Source organism: Hermetia illucens, chromosome 1 (assembly GCF_905115235.1).
Source record: "Hermetia illucens chromosome 1, iHerIll2.2.curated.20191125, whole genome shotgun sequence".
Classification (NCBI taxonomy): Eukaryota; Metazoa; Arthropoda; class Insecta; order Diptera; family Stratiomyidae; genus Hermetia; species Hermetia illucens.
The window spans coordinates 8,437,378-8,463,619 of record NC_051849.1 but is presented as its reverse complement, the minus strand read 5'-3'; the positions used below and the strand labels follow the sequence as shown (position 1 = coordinate 8,463,619).

Sequence of the window (26,242 nt, the reverse complement as noted above, 5' to 3'; positions counted from 1 at the left end):
AGAGAAGGTGCTGGTGGGCTCCTTCCGCCAGAAAACAAGCGTCTTAAGCCATACCTGACTGTAGGTATAAGAAGCTATGGGAAGGTCACCCTGAAAATACACTTAAGGAGCCCAACGTACATGGCACACGGGATTGGAATACGATTTGAATTGTTGACTTTGGGCTGACGTTAGCAACATTCTGTTACCTGAATACGTAAGGAGAAATGCAGGCTAATCTCGTGAATGCCTTCGTTCCGTTAAAAATCCTGGCAGGCTTCAGAGGGCGCTCAATGTTTCGTCACCAGTAGGTTGGTGGTGTAAGTTCAGATGAACTATACTTGATTAGCACTGATCCAGCTCTAAACGCAAGACCCCAAACGTCACTGAACGTGTATATAGAAGTGGACTTCCTCACGGAAGGATGCAATTTTCATAAGCTTGGTGGGCGAAATAGGAAATTGGTCGAGAATTTGGAGGCCGAAAAAAGACGTTCCATTCATCAACCATTCTATAAATTGACGAAGATTGAATGGCGTGATGAGAAGGCTCAAGAAGCGATTCGAAAGAATAACTCTTCGCAGACAACTCCCGGATTAAATACTTCCGTGGTTAAGAGGAAGAATATCCCGAATGGAGACTCTTCGAACTCGAGGCGTAAACGAGAAATGACACAGAAGCCGCGAATGGAGAATGCAAATGTTAGAAACTGGGAAACGGGTAGACGATAGAAAAGCAGTTTTGTCAAAAGTTACCAAGAAACTAATGGCCAGCAAGAACAAAGATCTCAAAAAACTAAGGCTCGATGCTATTTTGATTAAGAAAACGAGGGAAATGTCGTATGCGGATATACTGCGAGGCTTCAAAACCCAAATTGAAGGAAATGGGCAAAGGACTCAAAACGGGGACCTATTACTTAAATTTAGCGAAACAGGAGAAAAGTCATCATAGAAGCCCAGGGCGTACAAAGAGAGGTAGAACCCTAACCCATCTTATTACCATCGAATGTAAAGCCAACGATGAAATTACTACCAAGAAGGACGTAGTCGCGGAGATTCGCTCTTAGTTCGAAATCGGGGAAGCAGTAACCTTAGAGACGATATCTTTGCGAAAAGCGTACGGCGGCATACAAACTGTGGTACTTGTCCTTCCCGTAGAAAGTGTAAAGAAACTTTTGGAAGCAAGAAAAATAAAAGTAGTTTGGGTTGTCTATCGAATCCAGGAATATAGGCGAGGATTACAAAGTGTTTCAAATGTCTGGAATTTGGACACTTCGCCAAACATTGTAAAAATGAGAAAGATCGTTCCAAGCTATGCAGTAGATGCCACGGTGAAGGCCATCCGGCTCCTCCACCGGTCGAGTTCTATCTTCTTAGGAACGAGAAGGGCCCGAACGTAATGGGCAACACGGTTCCACCTGTCAGCAGTCCTCAGCATCTCTTGCACAATGTTGTCTGGAGAGAGATCCCCTGTGTTTAAATAGAGCTGCTGACGAACCCCATTCCACCTTCCACAAGAAAAAAAAGTGTGGTGGGCATCGTCCACAACTCCATTGCAAAGCATACAATCCCGGGAACGCGCCTTTCCAATCTTGTGCAGGTAAGACTGAAAACTTCCATGCCCACTTAAAAATTGGGTAAGGAAATAGTCAGTCTCACCATGCTTCCGATTCAGCCACGCACCTAAGTTGCCGATGAGCCGCGCAGTCCATCTGCCTCTAGTTTCATTTTGCCAAGAGAGCTGCCACTCGTCTAGAGTGTGTTGTCGTTCTTCGCGAGCAATCACCTCCCTTGGCTCATCTCTCTTGCGCTTGTATATGGCCTGACGCTCCCTAACAAGAAGGACAACGGGGATAACTCCCACGATCACCATCACGGCCGGTTCAGAGACTGTGCGGTACGCAGACGCCACCCGTAAAGCTCCCCGTCTCTGTACTTGCGCGAGGCGTCTACGATATACCTCCTTGTTAAGAGCACCAGCCCATACCTCTGCGCCGTAGAGCAGGGCAGACTGCGTTGAGCTCATCAGAAGACGTCGCCTACTAGACGTACGACCCCCAATGTTTGCCATTAGCCTACTCAACGCCGAAACTCCAGCCGCAGCCTTGTTCGCTGCTGCTTGGATTTGCTCAGAAAAGCTCATCTTTGAGTAGCTTTGTACTGAAATGAAGGGGGTAAGTCGCTCCCGAAATAGACATTTAAAAATAAAAATTGTAGTTTGGAGGAAGCTCCCTCTTATTTATCAATTTTAGGCTAGACTACAAGTAGTAGCAAAAATCCAATCTCTTATCTGTAGTGATGCTACAAAATCGAAAGTCCTTGCGGTATCTTTTGAGTGACAGCTGAACGCACCTCCCCCACGGAAGGATCCAGCCCTCACTGTGACTGTTCAATCAACAGTCAAAGAATTCATGTCTTAAACTGCTATAAGCTCACCACTTCTTCCTCGAGGAATTCGCTAACCAAACCCACGGATTCCCGGAATTTTCTGAGTTTACCACAACTCACGGCCATGATGTCAAATATAAACAACAAAAAATCAGTAGGGCTTGACGAAATTCCAAACTTCATCATCAGATATCTCCCCATGATTTTAAATCGAATTTCTACTTGCAATAACCAACAACTATTATGCAGTTGACGACTATTTCCCATCCACCTGGAAAATGGGGCTATTTTTATTGCCATTAGGAAAAAGGACATCTTTCGCGAACCAGAAAGTTTTAGGCCTATGTCCTTGCTATCAAACATAGGAAAACTATTTGAGAGAGCTTGAACAATCGAGTTAGGCCAGGATTCCTGACCATCAGTTTGAATTCTGACTTCAACACTCTACCCAGTACGCTCCAGCACCTCCATGATACTGTGAGTACACAAGTAAATGTCAACAACCTGTCCTCTTGACTTAGAAATGACTTTTGACTCCATGTGGTTAAATGGATTCTTCCTCTTTTTTTTCAACCTTTATCCCGTTCACAAGCGCGGTCGGTCCGTAGTGATTGGTTTCACCATTTGGCTCTATCAAATGCCTGATCTGGATACAATCTCGGTGCTTTTAAATCCCCATCCGGCGTATCAGGCCACCGTTGTATTGGCTGGCCTTTTGGTCGTTTACCATTGACTTCGATGTTCAGATCAATCTTGGCAAGTGAATTCTCGGTAGTGCGAATTACGTGGCCATACCATCGAAGACGCCTCTCTCGCAATTTTGTCACGATCGGTGCATCCCATATCGATCGCGGATATCCTTATTTTGGATGTGATCAAAACGTGTTACGCCACTAGTCCAACGCAATATCTTTGTCTCCATTACCGCAAGACGCCGTTTATTGTCGTTTATAGTCGGCCAACACTCAATGAACGGCGCCTTGCGGTAATGGAGACGAAGATCCTACCGATTTATGGTACTCTGTGTACGCTCCAAATTTCTAGACTGCAATGGGTACTGTGGTGCGACCTTCCACGCCAAATGCTTGGGTATTCCCTCTGCGTTTATAGATATTCGGGCTAAATTTTCCCCTAACGTTACCTATCGTTGTAACGCCTGCTGCGGTACCACGCTATCGGATGCAATTCAGCTGCTGCATCAACACACGGCGACTTTGGCGTCGATTCAACTTGCAGTTTCAAAATAGCCGACAATTCTGCCCCCGCAAGCTGCTGCTTTATCGAGCACCAGCGTAGTCTCAACTCCTGAGATGCCGCTGACTGGCTCTGCTTATACCTCGCCGGCGACTGCAGCCAACAAAACTGGCGCCATACCTAAGTCGCCCCGGTCGACTAATTCTAATTCTCTGCCTCTATCTGCCTCGCTCTATTCCAGTGTGTCCATAAAAGATGATATCAACCCGATAACGTCCGCTAGCCTACTGAAAAATCCTCCATCCCAGGGAGAAGTTCCCTACGCAACATCGGATGCGCTACGAAGTTCTGGCGTTTATCCTACAGTCGCTACATAAGCACCACCGCACGCTTCCTCCTGTGTATCATCGACGCCCGCCACCGCTGGACCGCAGGCCTTTCCGACCTCATGTCGTCCGAGCGGCCCCCAATTGAACGTTGCCTCCCCACCGAAACAGCTGTTCGTGTCAAGGCTAGCGTACTCCATTACGCCCGACGAAATTTTGGCCCATATCAAAAGCAAAAGCAACTCAACTTTGTCACCTCTTTCCTGTGTGAAGCTGACGAAGGATGACTCTCCTGACCGAGTGATAGCTTCCTTCAAAGTGACATATCCCCATGACTTCGATGCTATCGTCCAATCCTCCTTTTGGCCACAGGGGGTCTTCGTTAAGTCTTATCAGAGGTCTAAGCTTGGTGAAAATGTCCGGCCCGCCCGCCTGCCTCGCCGAAGTTGAATGATTCCAATAACTATACGCTATTTTATCAAAATGCAAGGGGTCTAAGGACCAAGCTGCCGGATTTCAAACTGTCTGCCTTAGCATTCCAACATCATGTCATCTGCATTTCTGAAACCTGGCTGGATGACAGGATTTTAGATTCTGAGTTCCTCGAAGGTTACTCTGTCTTTCGTTGTGACAGAGACTGCGTTGTGCTTGGAAAAACAACTGGCGGAGGTGCCCTAATAGCTGTTAAGTCCCCTCTCCGTGCCGAAATCATCTTTTCCTCCTCCTCCTCCTACGATTCTGTTACCATACGTGTCCTTCCGCCAAACGTATGTCCCTTTATCATATCGTGTGTATATTTTCCCTGCCCAAGCCCGCCTTCTCTGTACAAGGATTTCTTCGACAGATTATCAGAGGCCCTAACCGTTTTGTTTCCCTCACTTCCTTTTATCCTCTGTGGTGACTTTAATCTTCCTATGCTCTCCTGGCCCGTTACTCCTGGCCTTCCCTCCCTCCCTAATAACTCGACCCACCCTTCCCTTCCTCTATCCACTTTCATATACACCTGTGGCGCCCTCCAATTTAACCTTTCTAGAAACCACTTAGATCGCACTCTTGACCTTGTCCTCTCTAACCTTCCTGTACGTTATCTTTCCCAATCCCTTCATGCTCCGTCTTACGTTGCCCCTGACGCCCATCATCCTGCTCTCGAGTTCGATGTTCAGATATCCCGACTCCACTTTCCTGTCGCTCGCAAGCCTACCAAGTTCAACTTTCGTAAAGCGAACTTCGAAGGTCTGAACTCAGCCCTGGCGTCAATCAACTGGGTCCCCCTGCTCTCTCCATTTACATGTGACCAAGCACTCAACACTTTCTATACCATTTTATCTGATCTTCTTCCTTGTTACGTTCCCTCCTCTCCTAAGTGCTTACGCTCTTACCCCGTCTGGTTCACCACTGAAATTCACAAAAAACTACGTCAAAAACAGACTGCGGGAAAAAAGTTCCTGTCTTCTAGAAACGTTGCTGACTTAGTTTTTTTCAAATCCCTTCGTTCCTCGGTCAAATCCTTAATACGTAACTCCAGACACGAATATTTGTCCAGCGTGGAAGACTCACTAAAGCGCGGAAATCTGAAACCTTTTTGGTCCCACATTCGCAACTCCCGCTGCCCTGCCCAGTTATCCCCTCCGTCCATTAAATTCTCTGGCTTCTCAGCTAACTCCCACCAACTATCTTGTGGTTTACTCTACCGCTACTTTTCGTCAGTCTATATACCTCCCCCTTCCTCCGAATCCCTCCCGATAGTAGATGTAGCCTGCCCCGCATCGCCTACCATTCCCCTTCTTACCCCTACCCTTGTCGAATACCTCATTGGCGAACTTGATGCCAAGGTCGGACCTGGCTATGATGGTCTTCCAAACCTCTTTTTGCTCCAAACTTGTAAGTCCATTTCCCTTCTCCTATCTCTTATTTTCAACAAAAGCCTTGAAGAGAATCATTTTCCCAGCTTGTGGAAAGAGGCTCTCATTATCCCCATTCACAAAGGTGGTGATCGTTCGCTTGCCGAGAATTACCGTCCCATTTTTCTCCTCTCCTCCTGTTCCAAAATCCTGGAAAGATATGTCAGCGACTGGTTGTCCGCCTACTTTGGCCAACACATAGTGAAAGAACAACACGGCTTCGTTAAACGTAGGTCCACTGCCTCCAACCTGCTTGACTTTACCAACTTTGTCGCCAAATGTCTAAATTCACGGCAAGAAGTGCATACCATTTACACTGACTTCGCGAAAGCCTTCGGCACTGTAAATCACAAGATACTTCTATCCAAACTCTCGTTCCTAAACGTTCCCATACCACTTGTTTTATGGCTCGCCTCTTACCTTTCCAACCGATCCTGCCGCGTCTCTTTTGACGGCTGTACTTCCCGCTCCTTCTCCCCCTCTTCTGGCGTCCCACAGGGGTCTATTCTGGGTCCTTTGCTATTTTTATTTTTTATTAACGACCTTCCTCCCCTCCTTACTTGTCCCTGTTTGCTCTATGCAGACGACCTTAAGCTGTTTTCCGCTATATCGTCGCCTATGGGCTGTGTTTCCCTTCAGAATAACCTGGACACTCTGGTTCGTTGGTGCTCGACTAATGGTTTAGCGCTAAACGTCAGAAAGTGTCACTCTATGTGCTACTCCCTAAAATCCTCACCCACTTCTTTCTCCTACTCGCTTGACGGACATTCCTTATCCTGCTTAAATTCCACTCAAGACCTCGGAGTCACTTTCGACAATAAGCTCCGCTTTAAGACCCATTGCCTCGATGTCATCAATCGAGCAGCAAAATTGTCAGGCTTTATTCTTCGCTCCTCCTCTGATTTTGACTCCATCCAACCCTCCTTAGCTCTCTTCAATTCCCTCGTAAGGAAGGGTGATCTGGTCACCCTTCCGTAACTGTGATTGTCTTGCCCTTGAAAATGTGCAACGTAAATTAACCCGTTCCCTCTTCTTTAAGAAAAGCTTCCCTCGTGTGGATTACCCCTCCCGCCTCCGCTTTCTAAACCTTCCCTTTCTACAACAGCGTAGATCCTATCTGGATCTATGCACATTCTTTAAACTTTCCTCGGGTCTGATGGACTGCTCCGCCGCTGACGAGATCACCTACCGTCCTGCGTCTTATAACACACGTAACGCAGATATTTTCAACGTGCCCTTCGCGGAGCTCGAAGTCTATTGTCATTCCCCGATTCCCAGGCTTTGTCGAAATTATAATGCAAAACAGCTTGGTCCTTTTAACTTCCCTACTTTAAGTAGTTTTAAACGTAGGATAAGTTTTTTGCTTTCTCCTCCTCCTCCTGAGGACAATAATTAATTGGAATTCTCTCTGTTTGTTGTCCGTTAATTAAATAAATAAATAAATAAATCTCAAAACTAAGACCGGCTTCGAAAAATACTAATTAAGACCTTTCATTTGATACTCCACATGACTATATTCGGTGAAAAAAATGTTTACACCCCCTTTTTACATGTATGAGGACCCCGCCTAAATCTCAACGTAGAAGGATATCACTCACTGCATGTCTGGGGGTCCCACCTTCTCACCAAATTTCGTGTCAATCAGTATAGCCGTTTCTGAGAAAAGTGCCTGTGACAGACAGACAGACGGACATACAGACATTGAACCGATTTTATTATAATAAGGTTTTGTTTTGCAGACAAAATCTTAAAAAGCAATCAAGGTTTTTACCCAGGCACGGTTCAGTTTAGATTTTAGGTAATTCGATATAAGTCACATAAATTATTTCCCTATTTTATTCGGAACACTACAATGACAAGTGCTCAGCACCTTGCTGTAAGGATAACTTGAATGTATCTTTTCATTATTAGAGCCCACCTTATCTATACGATCTGATGTTTAGGTGTCCCCATCTATTTGAATTCACAATAAAGACGTGGACTCCTGTATCTCAGCATCCACTGATTATGGTCATCTGTAATTCACTAGTCTATGCACCAGGCCTCTCATTGTGTATTGAATTCGCCTGCAATGCCCTCCTACATCAGGGTTGCTTCCACTGGCTCTACACCCCTAATCCAGCGGCCCCCTTGCGACGAGTTACGGTCCACCGAGCCTCCGATCCTGTCTCGCTCCATCGCGCCTACGAGGGGACAATATCCGCAGCCTCCTCAGCAAGTTTTGAATCGGAACACAGTCGCCCCACTTTCTGACATCGTTCCAGTCGCCAACGAAGCTCCGCTTCCCGCTACCGCCATATATCCTGGCACTTCAACCATCCATACCAGTGGCCCCAAGTTAAAGGTGGCGTCCCCACCTAAACAGCTCTTCATCTCCAGGCTAGCGTTCACAACATCTGCGGACGATGTTCTGGAGTATATAAGGAGCAAAGTTGGTTTACTTTCTCCTCTGTCCTGCATTAAACTCACAAAAGACGACAACACCGACCGGGTCATTGCATCTTTCAAGGTTACTTACCAACACGAAGTTGATGTCCTCGGCAACCCTTCTTTCTGGCCTGAAGGTGTATTCATAAAGCCGTATAAGCGCCCCAATTCGCGGGTAAATTTCAGGGCAACCCGCCTGCCTCGCCGAGCTATATAACTGGATCCATGTTCACTGTCCGTATGTTTTATTAGAACGTCAGTGGTTTAAGAACCAAGCTGGGGGCCTTCAATTTATCCACGCTGGCTCAGCAACACCATGCCATCTGTATCTCCGAAACCTGGCTAGACGATGCCATATTATACTCCGAACTCCCCGAAGGGTACTCCACTTTTCGTTGTGACAGGGACCGGGATGCTTCTTGTAAGTCCACTGGCGGTGGAATCCTAATTGCTATAAAAGATTCACTCCCCGCTGAACTCGTCTTCTCCTCTTCTGGCTTTCCTTTTGATTGTGTTGCTCTTCGTGTCTCCCCGCCCAACTTCCTTCCGTTCATTGTTTCTCGTGTTTATGTCCCCTGTGCTAGCCCTTCTCACCTGTATGAAAAATTGTTTGACAGTTTGTCTGAACTCCTTACCGTCAGATTCCCTTCCCTCCCTTTCTTCCTTTGTGGAAATTTCAACCTCCCCATGCTCAACTGGCCTAATCATCCTAGTCTTCCAATTCCTTCCAACAACCTCTCCCATTCTTCCCTCCCACTTTCTTCCTTTATGTATACTTGCTCTGCCCTGAATTTCAACACCACCAAAATCTCCTTGGGCCGCACTCTCGATCTCTTCCTTTCCAACCTCCCCGAGCGCCACCTCTCTTTATTTCCTGGCACTTCCCCGTATGTAAAAACCGACGCTCACCGTCCCGCGGTTGAATTTGAAGCGGAGCTCCCTCGTTCAAAACCCAAAACCAAGCGTAAACCCACTAAGTTCGACTTCCGCAAAACCAATTTTAACGGTCTGAACTCAGCTTTAGCGTCTTCCAACTGGGTTCATATATTAAGTAATTCATCGTGTGATCAAGCTCTTAACACCTTCTACAATATCCTCTCTGATCTCCTCTCCTGTTATGTCCCTTCTTCCCCTCCCTGCCTACGTTCTTTCCCAACTTGGTTCACAACGGAACTTCATATTAACATTCGCTTGAAACATACACTGAGGATGAAGTTTCGGGCTTCTAAAAATGACGCCGACCTTGCTCACTTTAAAGCTATACGATCTACTGTGAAGTCAATGGTCAGAAAGGCGCGTAAAAGGTACCTACTGAGCGTCGAAGCCGCCCTTGCCCGCGGTAACTTAAAACTCTTTTGGTCTCACGCTCGCAACTCTCGTAATCCAACTCATTCTGTCCCTTCTTCTATCAGCTTCGCTGACTCCACTGCCAACTCCCCACAACAATTCTGCGACCTTCTCTGCACCTACTTCTCTTCAGTGTTTTCTCCCTCGAGCCCTTAACCTTCTACACCTTTCATAACCACAGACTCCTCCGAATCACTAGCCATTCCTCTCCTTACGCCTTCCTTGGTTGAGTTCCTCATTGGTAACCTTGACCCCAATGTCGGACCTGGCCCCGATGGGCTTCCTAATCTCTTCCTCCTTAACTGTAGAAAACACATTTCCTTCCCCCTGTGTATAATCTACAACAAAAGTCTAGATGAATGCTACTTTCCCCGTCTCTGGAAAGAGGCCCTTATCATTCCTATCCTCAAGAGCGGAGACCCTTCCCTTGCTGTGAACTACCGCCCCATTTCCCTTCTCTCCTCTTGCTCCAAAATCCTAGAAAGATACGTCAACGACTGGTTGACCGCGCACTTCGGTCACCTCATTGTCAAAGAGCAGCATGGTTTCGTGAAACATAGATCAACGGCTTCAAATCTTCTGGTCTTTACCAACTTTGTTGCTAAACCCTTGAATTCACGACAGGAGGTACATGCTGTTTATACTGATTTCTCCAAAGCCTTTGACACCGTTGACCATAACATTCTCCTCTCTAAACTTTCTTCGCTAGAGTTCCCTCCCTCAGTCATCTCCTGGCTTTCCTCCTATCTGTCATACCGTTCCTGCAAAGTTTCTTTTCATAGTCACTCATCTCGTTCCTTCTCTCCTTCCTCTGGTGTTCCCCAAGGCTCTATACTTGGCCCGCTACTCTTCCTGTTTTTTATCAATGACCTCGCCTCCATCCTCACCTGTCCGTATTTGCTTTACGCAGACGACCTTAAATTGTTTGCCTCTGTTTCGTCTCCATTGGACTGTGCTCTGTTACAATCCAACCTTGATAATTTAGCCCGTTGGTGTTCGGTCAACAAGCTAACACTGAATGTCAACAAATACCACTGGATGCGCTATTCCCTGAAACCCTCCCCATCATCCTTTTCCTATTCTCTCAGTGGTCAACCCCTTTCACTACTGACCTCCTTCAAAGACGTGGGTGTAATATTCGACGATAAACTTCGTTTCAATTCCCACTTCGTTGACATCATCAATAGAGCTTCCAAAATGTCTGGTTTTATCCTACGTTCCTCGTCCGACTTTACCTCAATCCAGCCCTCCTTAACACTCTTCAATTCCCTTGTCAAAAACATCCTTGAATATTGCTGTGTAGTCTGGTCCCCCTACCGCATCCGTGACGGCCGCGCTCTTGAAGCTGTACAACGCAAATTCACCCGGACGCTCTTTTACAAAAAGAACCTTCCACGGGTTGATTATCCGTCACGACTCCGCACCCTCAATCTCCCCTCCCTACAGCAACGCCGTATTTTCCTTGATATGTGTACTCTTTTCAAACTCTGCAATGGTCTGATGGACTGCTCCGCCAACTCGGATATTACTCTCCGTATCGCCTCGTCTCATGACACACGTAATGCGGACATTTTTGATGTGCCCTTCGCCGAGCTCGAGATTTACTTTCACTCTCCGATCCCGAGGTTTTGCCGGTCCTACAATGCCCTACAACTTGGTTCATTTGACTCTATGTCCCTCTCTAGCTTTAAGCGCAAAATATGCCATTTACTTGCTCCTCCCTCTGAGGACAATATGTAATAAGAAATTTGCTTTCTGTGTATTGACCTCATTAAATAAATAAATAAATAAATATGAAACCGACCAAAAAAAGTAGTAAAACTATGTAATCACGTATCTTTCCTACTTTTAATTAAGCTCAAAGTTCTGGTCGCTTCGACAAAAACACACTTTCCAGATTTTCAAATATTACAAATCATTCTTTCAAAGAAAATCTGGTCATTGCGAGTACAATGCTCGTTTTGCTGAAGCATGTGCATATGCCTGGATGGCTTTTACTATACTTTCTTAAAACAAATTTCAAATAGTACGGAATCCGCTGAGCTGCTTTACTGTTACATACATTTTTTCTCCTTTAAACCGTCATCGGAATTCCAGTAAAACAGAAAAAAACTTATAATGACATATGTTCATTGTACGGCAAGTATCTGAGGCGATCAGCATTTTGCCAAATTCGTAGTTGTATCCCAAGAAAACGAAAAGCTTTCCCACGTTCTGCGGACACGCGGTTGCGATAGCGCTCTATGAAGAGATAGATTACGTGAGAAATGAAAGAAAACAAGTTGCTGGTGAAGTTGCCTTGACAAAGCCATAAACACGATTTCAGAATGCTTTATCTGCTCCGCTCCGCCGATATTTAGTAGAAATGAGTCTAACAAGATCTCCAGAATACGTTGGTCGTCATAATTGCGATTACTCTTTAATCATTGGATATACCAGATACTCTGACCGTACAATGAAATGAGTAAGTTTGTGCACAAGCCGTCTCTTTAGCATATCTGACTATTCAGCTTTTGTTCATTCGAATTTAGATTGCTATCTATGTTTGGAAGTGTGGTCAGACGTTGTTAAGCGTAATGGCCAGGTGACACCTTTTAAGTTCAATTCCCATACCTTCGAGAAATTTCTGTTTCTAGGTTTTCGTGGCTGAGAGATTATATGTATCACAGGCAATAAAACTTTCTACTGACAGAAACGATTGAAGGCAGATTTTCAAAACAAAAATCGAAATCGCAAAAGATTAATAGAAAAGTTTAGATTATTCGGGATTTACTGTACATTTAATTGAAGGTTGCTTCTGCAAACTATGGAGCAAAACCAGAGAAAAAAGCAAAAAGCATTGAACCGCCACCAATTTGTCTAATTAAGACCTCTTTTATCAATTTTCCAAGAAAGTTTTCGCCTTAAAACTTTCTTTCAAGTTAGTTGAACACAAAAGAAAATAACTTTTCATGCAGAGCGCGGCAGGCTCATTCGAATTTGGCACTCCGCCTGTACCAAGGAATTTGGAAATAGGCAAGGGCAACAAGGGATAGTAATGAACCTTCATTATGCCGCAAAACTACGTATCATCATCATCAACGGCACAACAACCGTTATCCGGTCTAGGCCTGCCTTAATAAGGAACTCCAGACATCCCGGTTTTGCGCTGAGGTCCACCAATTCGATATCCCTAAAAGCTGTCTGACGTCCTGGCCCACGCCATCGCCCCATCTTAGGCAGGGTCTGCCTCGTCTTCTTTTTCTCTACTATGTATGGTAGTCCAAAAACCTAGATAAGAGGATGACCGAACTGGGATTACCAAAAAGTTGGGAGGAGTTAGGGGGAATACTGCATATATCACGCATGTTTCCATGCGAAGTTGCAACAGTGTGATGTATCCTTTTTCCTACATCGATGGTGCCGGTGATACCTCATACGAACGGAGAGGCGGCTCAGATTCAGAAAATACGCTACGGAACGCGAAGCATCACGGAAAATCAACGACCGAAAAGCCTGACCAAGATTGACGAAAAATGAAAATTTCCACGACCCCTGGATCGTAAAACTTTGGAAAAATGGACAAAAATGCAAAATCGGCGGACTGCTGCAGGCGATACCTCGTTCGAACATGGGGGCCAATGTTCAGAAAATGCAAGAATTTTCACAGTACAGAGATATCACGGAAAATCGACGGCCGCAGGGCCTGGCCAGAATTGACGAAAATAGAAAATCCATACGACTCCCCCCCAGGCCGTACAAATTTTCAAAAATTGGCAAAATACAAAATCGTCGACTTGTTGCGAGCAAGGGCTCGTTTGAACGTAGAGGCCGCCCATATTCAGAAAATGCAAGAATTTTCACGCTACGACGGACGTGGGCAACGCGAGATATCACGGAAAATCGACAGCCGCTCCGCCTAAAATCGATGAAAGATTTCCACGACTTTCGGTCGTAAAAATTTGGAAAAATGGACGAAAATGCGAAATTATCGAATTGCTACGGGCGATACCTCGTTGGAAGGCGAAGGCGGGCCACATTCAGAAAATACAAGAATTTTCACGATACGGCGTGTGGAACCCGAGATATCGCGGAAAATTGACAGCCTGAAGGTCTGGCCGGAATTGATGAAAATCGCAAATTTCCAAGACCCTTGGGTCGTAAACATTTTGGAAAATCAGCAAAAATACAAAATCGTCGAATGGCTGCGGGTGATGCCTCGTTGAAATGAAAAGGCGGTCAACATTCAGAAAATGCAAGAATTTTCAAGCTACGATGTCAGTAACGGGAGATATCACAGAAAATCGACGGGCGGAGGGAGTGGCCGAAATCGACGAAAGCAATAAAGAAATAATATTTTTTGTTGAGGATGCTGGGAGTCCTAAGTCGTCACTCACTTAGTGACGGACCGAACCACTTGGGTAGCAACTTACTCCCTCTTTTGTAGTTCCCGAACTCCATCTTTTTTTGAGTTAAACCCAAGTTTACAAAAAAAAAACAAAAAGTTGACTGACGGTTTCGTCTAAGGCAGAGGCAACTCATCAGACGCTGACTCACCTCTCCCCTGGGAGCAGCAAAAAAAGAGGAGTCCGGGAACTACAAAAGAGGGAGTAAGTTGCACATTTTGGCTTCTTACTCGAGCATTTCCCAATTTACGTCGAAACTGTAAGCTGCTTGTGAAAGTACCAATCGAGACCTTTCATATCATACCCCACATCGATACGTCAGGTGAAAAAAAATTACACTCTCCCTTTGCGTGTTTGGGGATGTGTACGCGTGGTGCAGTTCCACGTCTACGAAATGCGTGTGACGGACAAATAAACAGACAGTGAATCGATTTTAATAAGGATATCTTTCTTCGTAGCTCCCCATAGTCCATTCCAAATAGAAGCTTCTTGAGGTGGAGGAGGACAAGTTTCATTGATATCGGAAGTAGAAAAGACATTGGACAAGGATATGATCCTTCAGCATTTTCATTTCTCGATCGCGGTATTAAGGCTACGAGTTTTCTGGCTTCACGTGCCCGGTAGAGCCGATATATATTGTTTTCCCTTATTTTCAATTTAACTTTGCATACGTTCTCTGTAAAATCTCGCAATTTCCTTAATTTATTATTTCAAATTCTGATGTGATCCCAATGAATCATGTATAAGAAAAGTAAAGTTGTCTATCTGAGTTAGAGAGATTAAAGTATCCCAAGAAACCTGGTGCTATCCCAGTACGTCATGAACAGGGCACATGTTATTTTGTACATCATGTCAAGGGAACTGAAGCATCGTCGCACATTCCCGAGCTTAGCTAGAATAGCTCTGCCCCTATGATTAAACATAGTGTAATGGAAGTCAGCATTGAAGTAGCCAGAATGATCATCCGAGTTGACTATTATCAACCAAGAGGGTAAAACTATCTCAAAAATCAAAAGAGAAAAGGCGAAGTCCTCCGGTACCTAAGTGCAACTATACTGAAGTGTCAGTCAACATGCGGTGTAACTAAAGAACAATGTGACGTGTCACTCCTCATCATGAAATACCAGAATACACAATACAACTGAAAATGGAATCTTCAGAACATAATCCTTGTCGTCTGGCAACAAAGAACATAATGAAAATGTGTCATTGTAGGCGGTATAGGCAGAGCACGAGCCAAGTGCCACCAGATTCTACCAAAGTTTAATTTCCCTTGGTCCTTTATCTCGACGAAAAAAGAGCAATAAAAATCTAAGGAAATTAAAACGTAACACCGTCTCCGTCGCTAGTAGTGATTATTTCATTAAGCAAATATCGACATTTCGGGAACAACTTGTTCCCTTCTTCAGTGCACGGGTGAAAAAATATTGTCATTCACAGATGGGCAGGGCAAACTTGGAGCGCGATATCTTTCAGAGTATAGCCGCAGAGGCCCACAAATCCAGGCATTTCTTAAAAAGAAGAAGGCACGGAATTTGAAATTTTGAAGATGAACTCAAATCCACGTAGAGCCTTGCCGAGAGTAAAGTTGGTAGTCTATCCAGCAAACCAACAAGTCGGGAAACCGGAAGCTGGACGCTTCAGGTATGAAAGGTTTTGTGTATTTCTTTTATAAAGAAATTTGAGTGTGCATTTGTTCCATTAGCATGTAGCACGTAAAATATGCCACTTTCAAGTGATATGACATTCATAGTCTTGAATTTGCAGAGAAGCGACAGCTTTGACCTAGTATTACTTTGTTAGTAACAGTGCGATTTTTCCAAATTTGGCATGATCTATACCGTAGCCTACATTGTTGCAAAATTGTGTGATTCTCGGGTGAACTTAAGGGGGATTTTCCTGCCAATTACTAAAAATTATAGTAATATACTATTATTAACTTTATTTGAACAGGTATCGGTATGGAGGGTATTTCGGAGCCTAGGCACCATATAGTGGCAGCCCCCTGATTTTTTTCAGATTTTTCGGTTGAGTAGTTTCTGAGAATGGGTTCGTTAAAAAAGTGACCACTTTCAACCCCCCGCACTCCCCACCTTTGCAGCAAAAGTGAAAACTAAGACCGGCTTCGAAAAGTACTAATCGAGACCTTTAATTTGATACCCCACACGACTATATTTGATGAAAAAAAAATTTACACCCCCCTTTTGCATGTATGGAAACCCCCTTTAAAATTCGTCGTAAAAATATGTAACTCACTATATGCGTGAGCGTTCGCAGTTCCCACGTTTCTACCAAATTTGGTGTCAATCGCTATAACCGAGAAAAATGCGTGTGACGGACAGACAGACAGACAGACAATGCCATCAGCACGGTGACGGAAATTGCGGAAAAAGCAATGGAGGCCAATAAATCTTGCGCGGTAATTACTCTCGACGTGAAGAATGCCTTTAATACGGCAAAATGGAACAAAATAATTGCGGCTTTAACCAAATTGGGCGCTCCTAAATATCTGGTGCACATAGTCATGGAATTTCTCCGGGAGAGGATATTGTGTTACGATTCGGACAATGGACCTAAAACGTATACAACAACCTGCGGGATACCACAAGGATCAGTCCTCGGTCCTCTCCTGTGGATAATAATGTATGACGGAATTCTAAAGTTGCAACTACCCAAAGGAGTGACAATCATTGGCTTCGCAGACGATATCGGAGTAACTATCGTCGCACAAGACATTGATGAGATCGAGATACTCACAAACGAGGCAATTTTTTGAAATCAGGTCTTGGCTAGAGGAAGCTGGTCTGACACTCGCGGAGCATAAAACCGAGGTAGTTTTGATTACAAAGCGAAGGAAGCAGACGTCGATAAGGATCAGGATTGGAGAACACATAATACAGTCGCAGCCAACGCTTAAATACCTAGGAGTTATGGTTGACCAAAGACTTAAATTCAAGTCTCATCTTGAAAATTTAGCAACCAAAGCTTCCGGAGTGGCTACATTGTTGGCAAGAATATTGCCAAATATAGGTGGTCCTAGGCAAAGCCGTCGGCTCCTGATCTCGAGAGTTGTTAGCTCCATCTTGCTTTCTGCAGCTCCAGTGTAGGCATCGTCTTTGAAAGTGGAAGCAAACAGAAGAAAAATCGCAGCCCCATACCGATTGAGCGCATTACGTACGTGATGCGCTTACCGTACAACTTCAGATGAAGCAGCTTGTGTGATAGCCAGCATGATCCCCATCGACATCTTGGCGAATGAGGGTCGACGCCTATATGACCCATCATATGCAATCGGTGAGTCTTATACCAATCGTCGGCAATTGGCACGAAGTGATTCTATAATATTTTGGAATGGCAGAAAAGGTGGGATGATTCACCTAAAGGACGCTGGACACACAGGATTATTCCAGATGTCTCTAAATGGATCAAGCGAAGACACGGTGAGGTTAGTTACCACCTAACTCAATTCCTAAGCGGACACGGAGGGTACCGTGCATACCTTCATCGCTTCGGGCGTAATGACTCCCCGTATTGCCCAACATGCATGATGCTTCCGGAAGATGCGGAGCATGCTGTTTTTAACTGCCCGCGGTTCGCTGCACACAGAGCGGAGGTGGAAATTGACGCCGAGGCACGGTTGACACCCGAGAATATCGTGGACTACATGCTAGCCTCTGAAACTTCTTGGAGGGCGGTGGAAAAATTAATGAAGGCGATCCACAATCTGCTGAGGAGGGAGGAGCTTCGGAGGAAAGTGACAAATAACGACAGAAGCCGCAGTTGATAACTGATCCTGCCCCGCGATGTAATACCGAAATGGCAGTCCCGCGGGGTAAGCGAAGGAGAAGGAGGTGGTTTTAGTGAGTAAAAGTCTCATATAACCGTATGGCAGGAGCCAGCGGTAGGTTTTGAACCTTTCCACCGTCCAACGTATAAAAAAAAAAGACAGACAGACAGTAAATCGATTTTAATAAGGTTTTGTGTTTACTCAAAACCTTAAAAACAAATTTGGGATAGCCGTCTTCCACAAATTCACTGCCTTGATACCTTATGAATTTTGGGACCCACACTGGGCGCCGTTTTGTATGAGGGTGAGTATTGAGGTGGTCAGAATGGATATTCAAGTTGGCTATGGTCAGCCACGAGAGATTGAAGTGTCCAAAGAACCCTCCTTCCCCCTGGTCAACCATGATAGATTTAAGTGTCCAAAGGACCCTTCCCCCTCACATTTTCGGGCCTGGCTAGCAAAGAGGCATGCAAGCGTGTATTGGGGACACACTTCAGCAGTACTTGGGTGGCATGGTCCTGTAAGATTAACTTTAGCCGCTTTGCCTCTTGGTTTTTCAGGTAGCTCTGCCCACGTGGTTGACTATGGTAGGTAGGTAGGTATTAGTGGCCGCTCCAAGGAGCCCAATTAGCGCTTCGGTGCGCCGTTTTGATGCCACAAACTCCTAAGACCGTGACTGTTGTTATGGAAGCAGGGAGGCAGAGTCCAGCCGGGTCGGATCTTCAGAGCCAGCCCGTGGCATTTACGAAAGAAAGCAGCTCTCCCATCCTGCAACTAGAATTCTCTCTGAGGTCCCCAAAGAATGGTTTACCCAGTGTTCGCAGCCTGACTCTAGCCAGAGCTGGGCAACCGCAGAGAAAGTGCATGAGGGTTTCCCTTCCTTCTCCGCAGCTTCGGCAATGCGAGCCGAGCCCAGCGGCATGGTCCCCTATGGGCTAGTGCCTCGTGCAGACCGCCGTAATCTTGAAAGCATTTGCACGCGTCTGGCACAGGAGCTCTCGTGATCGGGCTATGTTATAAGCGGGCCAAATTCTCCTTGACTTGACACAGCTTGTAAGCCTTCGCCATCTCAAGCCCGCGGCTGCTAGGCAGTGCGAGTAGACTTCGCCCCCGACAACCGCCAGCGGAACATCGACTGTATTCGCCGAGAGACTGCCAAGAGCAGAGCCTTGCCTGGCCAATCCGTCAGCCCGCTCTTTCCCCTCTATGTTCCTATGCCCGGGAACTCAGAGGAGAGTGACCTTGAGCGTGCCGCCCAAACGTTAAGCGCGTCTCTGCACTGCCCCACCAACCGGGAAGATGTCGTCGTTGAGTACAAGGCCTAGATGGCCGCTTGGCTGTCGGTCAGAATGGCTATGTTACGCTTGGGGCTCGAATCACGCTCCAGCCATCGACAGACTTCCAATATCGCCAGTACTTCCGCCTGGAATACACTGGCGAAACCTGGGAGACCATACGACTTGGATACACTGTGTGTATTCGAGAAAACCCCCGCGCCGACTCCATAGGCCAACTTTGATCCGTCCGTAAAGAATACCGTGTCATAGTCTTGCAACACGCCGCCGGTCTTCCACTTTGCCATGGTTGGAAGGTCCACAGTTTCTCGTGAAGTTCAGCTTGCCTGTGACATAGTCTGTGGGGGATGCCCAGATTTCTCGAGATATTTCATCTAGGATGTTGCTGTGGCCGTAGGATTTCGCTGTCCAGCATCCGGACTCATGTAGTCTGACGGCACTGCACGCTGCAACATATTTGATGTGGAGGTCTAGGGGGAGGAGATGCAGGAGTACATTGAGAGCATCTGCTTGGTAGGACTGCAAAGCCCCAGTAACACCTGCACACACGGTTCTTTGAATCCTATTAAGCTTCGTTCTATTGTATTTTTTCTTTAAAGCCTGCCACCATACAATAGAGCCGTACGTCAGGATCGGATGCACTACAGCGATGTACAACCAGAGAACCAATCCTCGGCCGGAGACCCCATTTCTTTGCAAAGGTTCTCTTGCAGGCATAGAATGCTATACAGGCCTTCTTAACCCTCAGTTCTATGTTCAACCTCCAATTTAGCTTAGGATCCAGGATAACACCCCAGATACTTTACATTAGAGGAAAGAACCAATCTTTGTTCATTCAGCCGTGGTAGATGGAATTGAGGTAGCCATAAATTCACTGCCTTGATACCTTATGAATGTTGGGACCCACACTGGGCGCCGTTTTGTATGAGAGTGAGTATTGAGGTGGTCAGAATGGACATTCAAGTTTGCTATGGTCAACCACGAGAGATTGAAGTGTTCAAAGAGGTCTCCTTACCCCTGGTCAACCATGATGGATTGAAGTGTCCAAAGGACCCTTCCCCCTTCATATTTTCGGGCCTGGCTAGCAAGGAGGGACACACTTCAGCTGTACTTGGGTGCCAAAGCCTTGTCAGATCAACTTCAGTCACTTTGCTTCTTGGTTTTTGAGGTAGCTCTGCCCACGTGGTTGACTATAGCCCACTGGAATTGCCATTTTGACCACCTCAACACTGACGTTGATTACAATAGTCAATCCGGATAAGTAATCTTAACAACACTAATATCTACGTTCATTATAACGTGTTTGCTTCTGTGCTTTTTCTTGAGAACTACTGGCCCACTTTTAACGAATTACTATGGGCGATAGCAGCAGCATTTGCTAACCATCTTGGTTGGCCGCATATGTGCCGAATGAAGTCATTTCCGAATGCAAATTGAAATAATTTAGAAGTTCTGTATCTATGAGATACTTTTTTGCTTTTATGAAGACGATATGAAAAGCAAACCCTTTGACGTTCGAATAGAAACAAAGTATGCAATGGTCATCATATATTTTCAATGGCCAATAACAGTCTCGGTTCAGTGAAGCATCCATCTTTAATTGAATGAACGGGAAACCCAACGCCAGGTCACGACTCTACATTGACGATAAATTCCCGCCAGCACAAAATCATTTATTTTGTTTTAATTGTGCAAAAATATCGATCTACAACTATGTATCTTTTCAGTATATGTATCTTGTGCTTGTGAAATTTTCTGATTGAATTCAGCCATCCAACTCCAGGCGATGTGGCATAATTAAACGAAGCTGACTAAGATCTGAAATTATCTTGCATAAAGTTTACTGGAAGCAAACAAATTAGTATGTGTGGAGTCATTAATGTCCATAATAGAATGCCCAAAGCAGTCCAAAACTTCCGCTGAGCACTGTTCAACAAGATGGTAATATTCATGTGCCAATGTGTTTAGCAAATCGAAACAATGCTCGAAAAAAGCTGCTGAGCTTCATTAAAGTTTTACTGAACACGTAAATTAGCTTGTACGAGGAAAACTTACTACTTCTGGAGTTTGATATCAATTATCCAAATTTTAGGTGTTTCGTTTCCAGCAGGCAGCACACGCGAGTGTAACAAGATACAAGATACTTTTCCAGGACCGCAGCAGCAACTAGAATTCTTCTTGCACAAAGCACTATCAAATCGCTCAGTTCACTTAGCACATTCGTGAGCATACGGATTTCACTCGAGCCGTGGACTAGATCGATTAAAGGACAGAACAATTACACCACTTCAGCCATCACCATTAGCCGTAACTACGAATGAGTATTAGATACTTTTTGCCTGCGACCGCTTCATTAACAAACTTTACATTTTCTAGCGCGTCGTCATCGCGGACTAATCGTATTCGAGATCACTTCAATTACGCGTCCTCTATCTCACTCTGGGACTTGATGTATTCCTAAGAAAAAACTATTTCCACATTCGATTATTTCAGTTGGATTGTTTTTCCTCTCGTCCAACTCGCCATTTGGTCGGATCACAAAGAACTGTGCGTCGGCCGGTCGTCAACTTTTAACGCAACACTTAATACACTACGTTCGATTTAATTTCAAGTCTTAAGCAAGCTCAATCGTGGGGAGATACAATAGGTCGCCCGAACACGAATCTGAATTCGAAAGAGAAGAGGAACCTCACATTACACATATCTGAAGAATACCTCACACGTATGTCGCGCGCCTCATGTGTACATCTGTATTTTTGAAAATGGCAGCTACACCATCAATATCATCATCGTCGGCCGCAAAACAAGAGCCCCATCCAAGCCCCCTTGGCGGGTCGACGCCAACAACACCACAGCCACGGATTCATACTCCCCTAACTGAACACCACGAAACACTTCACATAATTCGTCACTGTAATCCACGGCTCCGCGGCTTATTCAAGAAAATGTTAACTTCCAAGCGGAGTCATTAAACGATTCGAGTTCGGATAAAAAGCGTAGCTTCCAACGTCCAAACAAATGCCGTTTGGCTAGAAGTGTAAGCACAAGACAAGAGTATCTACGACGCCGCCGCCGCAACTGCCGCAGATTACGAGATACCTCAATCGAATTTTTCTTCTCAACTGACAAACGCGAGCTCGAAATATGTTCACCTTTGCACATTGGAAAGTACCACGGCCAACAATGCACTCCCATTTGCTCTCCGGATCGCCTAATGAAATGGAATCCAAGCCCAACACTGTCTTGGCTGTTCTTCAGCCCAATGCAATCTGTAACCGTTCTCGATGCGTTGCGTCCATTTGATTTGAACTTGCTTGGAACCGTCATAAGTGCATCTGTTCAATGAGTAGATATCCTTCAAGAAGGCGCCCAGAATTGACTCCTACTTGAATGTGCATTGTCTCATAAGAAAGAACAGTCAAAGGAAAAAAAAATCTAAATAAAAAGATATTAGATACCATGTCTAAGATACGTAGAACCAGAAGAGAAGCTAAGCCTACAAATCTATGGTACGACATCTGACTCAGACGGACACTATGAGCTCTTCCTAGAAATACAGAGTAGGTGAGAAACAAGAATGTCAACACAATGCCTATGTGCATATCTGCACCAGGTAGAAAAGTATCTGAATATCAACTCGTGCAGAATTCTATAATTTTCCAACCGAAGGCTAAATACTGGGGTAACCTCGTACTGACACAATAAAACGTAATTAAATTCCGAAAATGATAAAACATCTTCCAAGCGTTTTGAAGAGATTCACCCGAAATTATTGTTAAAATCTAATTAATTGAAACGAAGGAAAGAAAGGAGAAATTAAATCTACGAAAGATAAAATGAAAGAGCTCACATAAAGCGTTCTTAAGCTGGACTGACTTCAATGAAATGCAGATCTAACACCTAACACCCGGGACTCACTCCCAACTTTGATTCATCTCAGGTGGTCCGTGGGTTCACGTAATAGCTGGCATGGATCAGTTCTCTAAGGACTTTCTCGGCTCGTGTGTCGCTAAGATCAGCGACGCCTGGGAGGGCGTTAACTTCAAGATTATCCCTTACGACGAGATTCCCAGGAGACCGGTCGCTCGCATCTGGTTGCCGAAGATCAGCATGGAGAAGGACAAGCTCGTCCATTTGCTGCGCCTTCACAACCCCGGGATTCCCATGGACGATTGGGTTGCTATAAAGGAGGAGGAACCTCAGATAAACAGCCAGCCTGTACTACTCCGCATAAACGAGGAGTGCCTGGAGGCACTGAAAAAAGGCTGATTATAAAGTGTGGTTCGGAGTCAGGAATGCCAAAGTAAAAGTGTTCCGCAAAACCGGACGACGACCTTGACCCAATCGGCGCCGCCAACGAGCTGTTGGAGGAGATGACGATCGACGGTCCGACGGGGGCTGACAAACCCCCCACGAAAGCGGATCATGCTGAGGGTAACGCAGATAAATCTGCAACACTCGAAATGCGCCTCGGCTAATCTGCTCGTCTTCCTCTTAGAGGCAGACATCGACATCACATTAATACAGGAGCCCTGGGTCGGAAGCGACCAAACCATCAAATGACTCCAAAGCAAATATTTTAATTTATTCCACAGCACAGGAGACGCTGATCAAGCTAAACCTAGAGCATGTATTCTTGCGAGGAAGAGTCTGCACGCTTTCCTGTGCCCAGACCTGAGTTCCAGTGACCTAGTTGTGGTCAAGCTGGAGCAGGTGGGGGCAGAGAAAGTGTATATTTCCTCGGCGTACATGGCTCATGACCGATCAGCTCCGCCAGAAGAACTACAACATCTGACGAACACCACAGCAACGAAGAAAGCCAACCTGCTGATGGGCTGCGACGCAAATGCAAGGCATACGCTTTGGGGCAGCTCCGAAATCACCGAAAGAGGTGAGTCATTCTTTGATTTTATTATTACTTCAAATCTATCGGTGTGTAACAGGGGCAGTACACCAACCTTTCATTTCCCCTGCTCGGAGAACTGTGACGGTTGGGAGGAGGTCCTTGATATCACCCTAATAACCGACAACGGGATTCTTGGGGTGGACGACTGGAGAGTGTCTGACCAGAGATCCTTCTCTGACCACAGTTGGATACTCTTCAGTCTAGATCTCGCCGCAGAGGTCTCCAAGCCCTTTAGAGACCCCAGGAGGATCGACTGGAGAAAGTTTGGTCAGGTAATTAAGAACAAACTCTCCGGTGCGCAAATTAGTAGGATTGGCACGACAGACGAACTGGAGTCAAAGGTCGGGGCTCTGGAGAAGGCATTTGATACCGCCTTCAAAATCTTGCGCCCTCCTAAGTACAGCAAAAAGACCCTGCCACCGTGGTGGAACGAAGATCTCTCTAGTCTCAGGAAGCTGACCCGAAAAATCTTCAACATCTGCTACAGGCAAAAATACTGGCAGCCATACAAGGACTGCCCAAAGAAGTACAAGTCGGCCATCAGGACCGCCAAGAGGCGGTCTTCGCTAGACTATTGTCAGAACATTGAAAGCACTAGTGAATCCGCGAGGCTCAGTAAGATTCTGTCCAAGGAACATTAGAGTCCATCCTTACTTAAAAAGTCGGAGGGCTCCTGGACGGAATCTTCTAGCGAAACCTTGGAGCTGCTGGTACGAACGCATTTTCCCTCCAGCGAGGAGGACTGTGAGTCAGAACCTCGCTTGGAGGGTTTGCGGCAACCCCAGCTGTGCGAGACTATCAAATCGGTAATTACCGGGGATAGGATCGGCTGGGCTATAAACAGCTTCTCCGCATACAAATCTCCAGGCCCAGATGGCATAATGCCATTCATGCTACAGAAGCAGCAGGAAGGGGTTGTGCCGTGGCTTGTTAAGATTTACCGGAGCTTCATCACTTTAGGATACGTACCGCAGTCCTGGAGGCGCGCACGGGTGGTTTTCATACCGAAAGCGGGCAGGCGCGGTCATGAGTCCGCGAAGGACTTTCGGCCAATCAGGCTGACCTCTTTCGTGCTGAAGACCCTAGAACGCGTCCTGGACATTCACTTAAGGACGATTATGGAGAGAACGCCTTTCTCTAAGTCCCAGCATGCCTACCTCAAAGGAAAATCCACAGAAACCGCCCTCAACGAGGTAATTGGCACGGTTGAGCGGTCGCTGCAGTACAAGCAGTATACCCTTGCTGCCTTCTTGGATATAGAAGGAGCTTTCAACAACGTCAGTACCAACGCCATCAAGGAAGCCTTGACCGGTATTGGATTGAAGGGGTATCTCACGCATTGGATTATATCCATGCTGAGTACCAGGATAATCCAGTCCGATCTGGGAGGCAGCCACTTGACCAGAGCTGTGAACAGAGGCACGCCCCAGGGTAGTGCCATCTCACCGGTGCTCTGGTTAATAATAATGGGCAAAATTGTACGTACATTGGACAGCAGCGGGGTGAAGCTGGTGGCGTATGCCGACGATTTGATGATATTAGTATCAGGGATGTTTCTGTCCATTATGAGCGACATCATGGAAGGAGCGTTGCGAAAGGTGTGCCTGTGGGCCGCAAGATGCGGACTCAGCATAAACCCAACCAAAACGCAACTGATGCTATTCACCACCAAGACAAGGATACCTGAATTCCATCTACCACGGCTGAATGAACAAAGATTGGTTCTTTCTTCTAATATAAAGTATCTGGGTGTAATCCTGGATTCTAAACTAAATTGGAGGTTGAACATAGAACTGAGGGTTAAGAGGGCCTGTATAGCCTTCTATGCCTGTAAGAGAACCTTTGCAAAGAAATGGGGTCTCCGGCCGAGGATGGTTCTCTGGATGTACACCGCTGTAGTGCGTCCGATCCTGACGTACGGCTCTATTGTATGGTGGCAGGCCTTGAAGAAGAAATACAATAGAACGAAGCTTAATAGGATTCAAAGAACCGTGTGTGCAGGTGCTACGGGGGCTCTGCAGTCCTGCCCGGCAGATGCTCTCAATGTACTCCTGCATCTCCTCCCCCTAGACCTCCACATCAAATATGTTCCCAGCGTGCAGTGCCGTCAGACTACTGAGTCCGGATGCTGGGCAGCGAAGTCCTACGGTCACAGCAACATCCTAGATGAAATACCTCGAGAAATCTGGGCATCCCCCACGGACTATGTCACACGCAAGCTGAACTTCACGAGAAACTTTGCTGTGGACCTTCCAACCAGGGCAAAGTGGAAGACCGGCGGCGTGTTGCAAGACTATGACACGGTATT

The 26,242-nt window shown here is 45.9% G+C and overlaps 1 protein-coding gene across 2 annotated transcripts in view; it reads right to left on the bottom strand.

Annotated features, from left to right (window-relative positions):
* The window catches only part of LOC119646702 (bromodomain adjacent to zinc finger domain protein 2B), a 149,624-nt gene that overhangs the window by 83,486 nt on the left and 39,896 nt on the right, over positions 1 to 26,242 (bottom strand). Inside the window, exon 1 of one of the 2 annotated variants that reach the window (XM_038047271.1) lies at positions 21,084 to 21,845. The exons of the other annotated variant lie outside the window; for it this stretch is intronic. The gene's annotated coding sequence lies outside the window, so the exon portion shown is untranslated. Of the gene's footprint in view, positions 1 to 21,083; positions 21,846 to 26,242 lie in introns of those variants that run through there. 2 annotated transcript variants of the gene reach the window in all.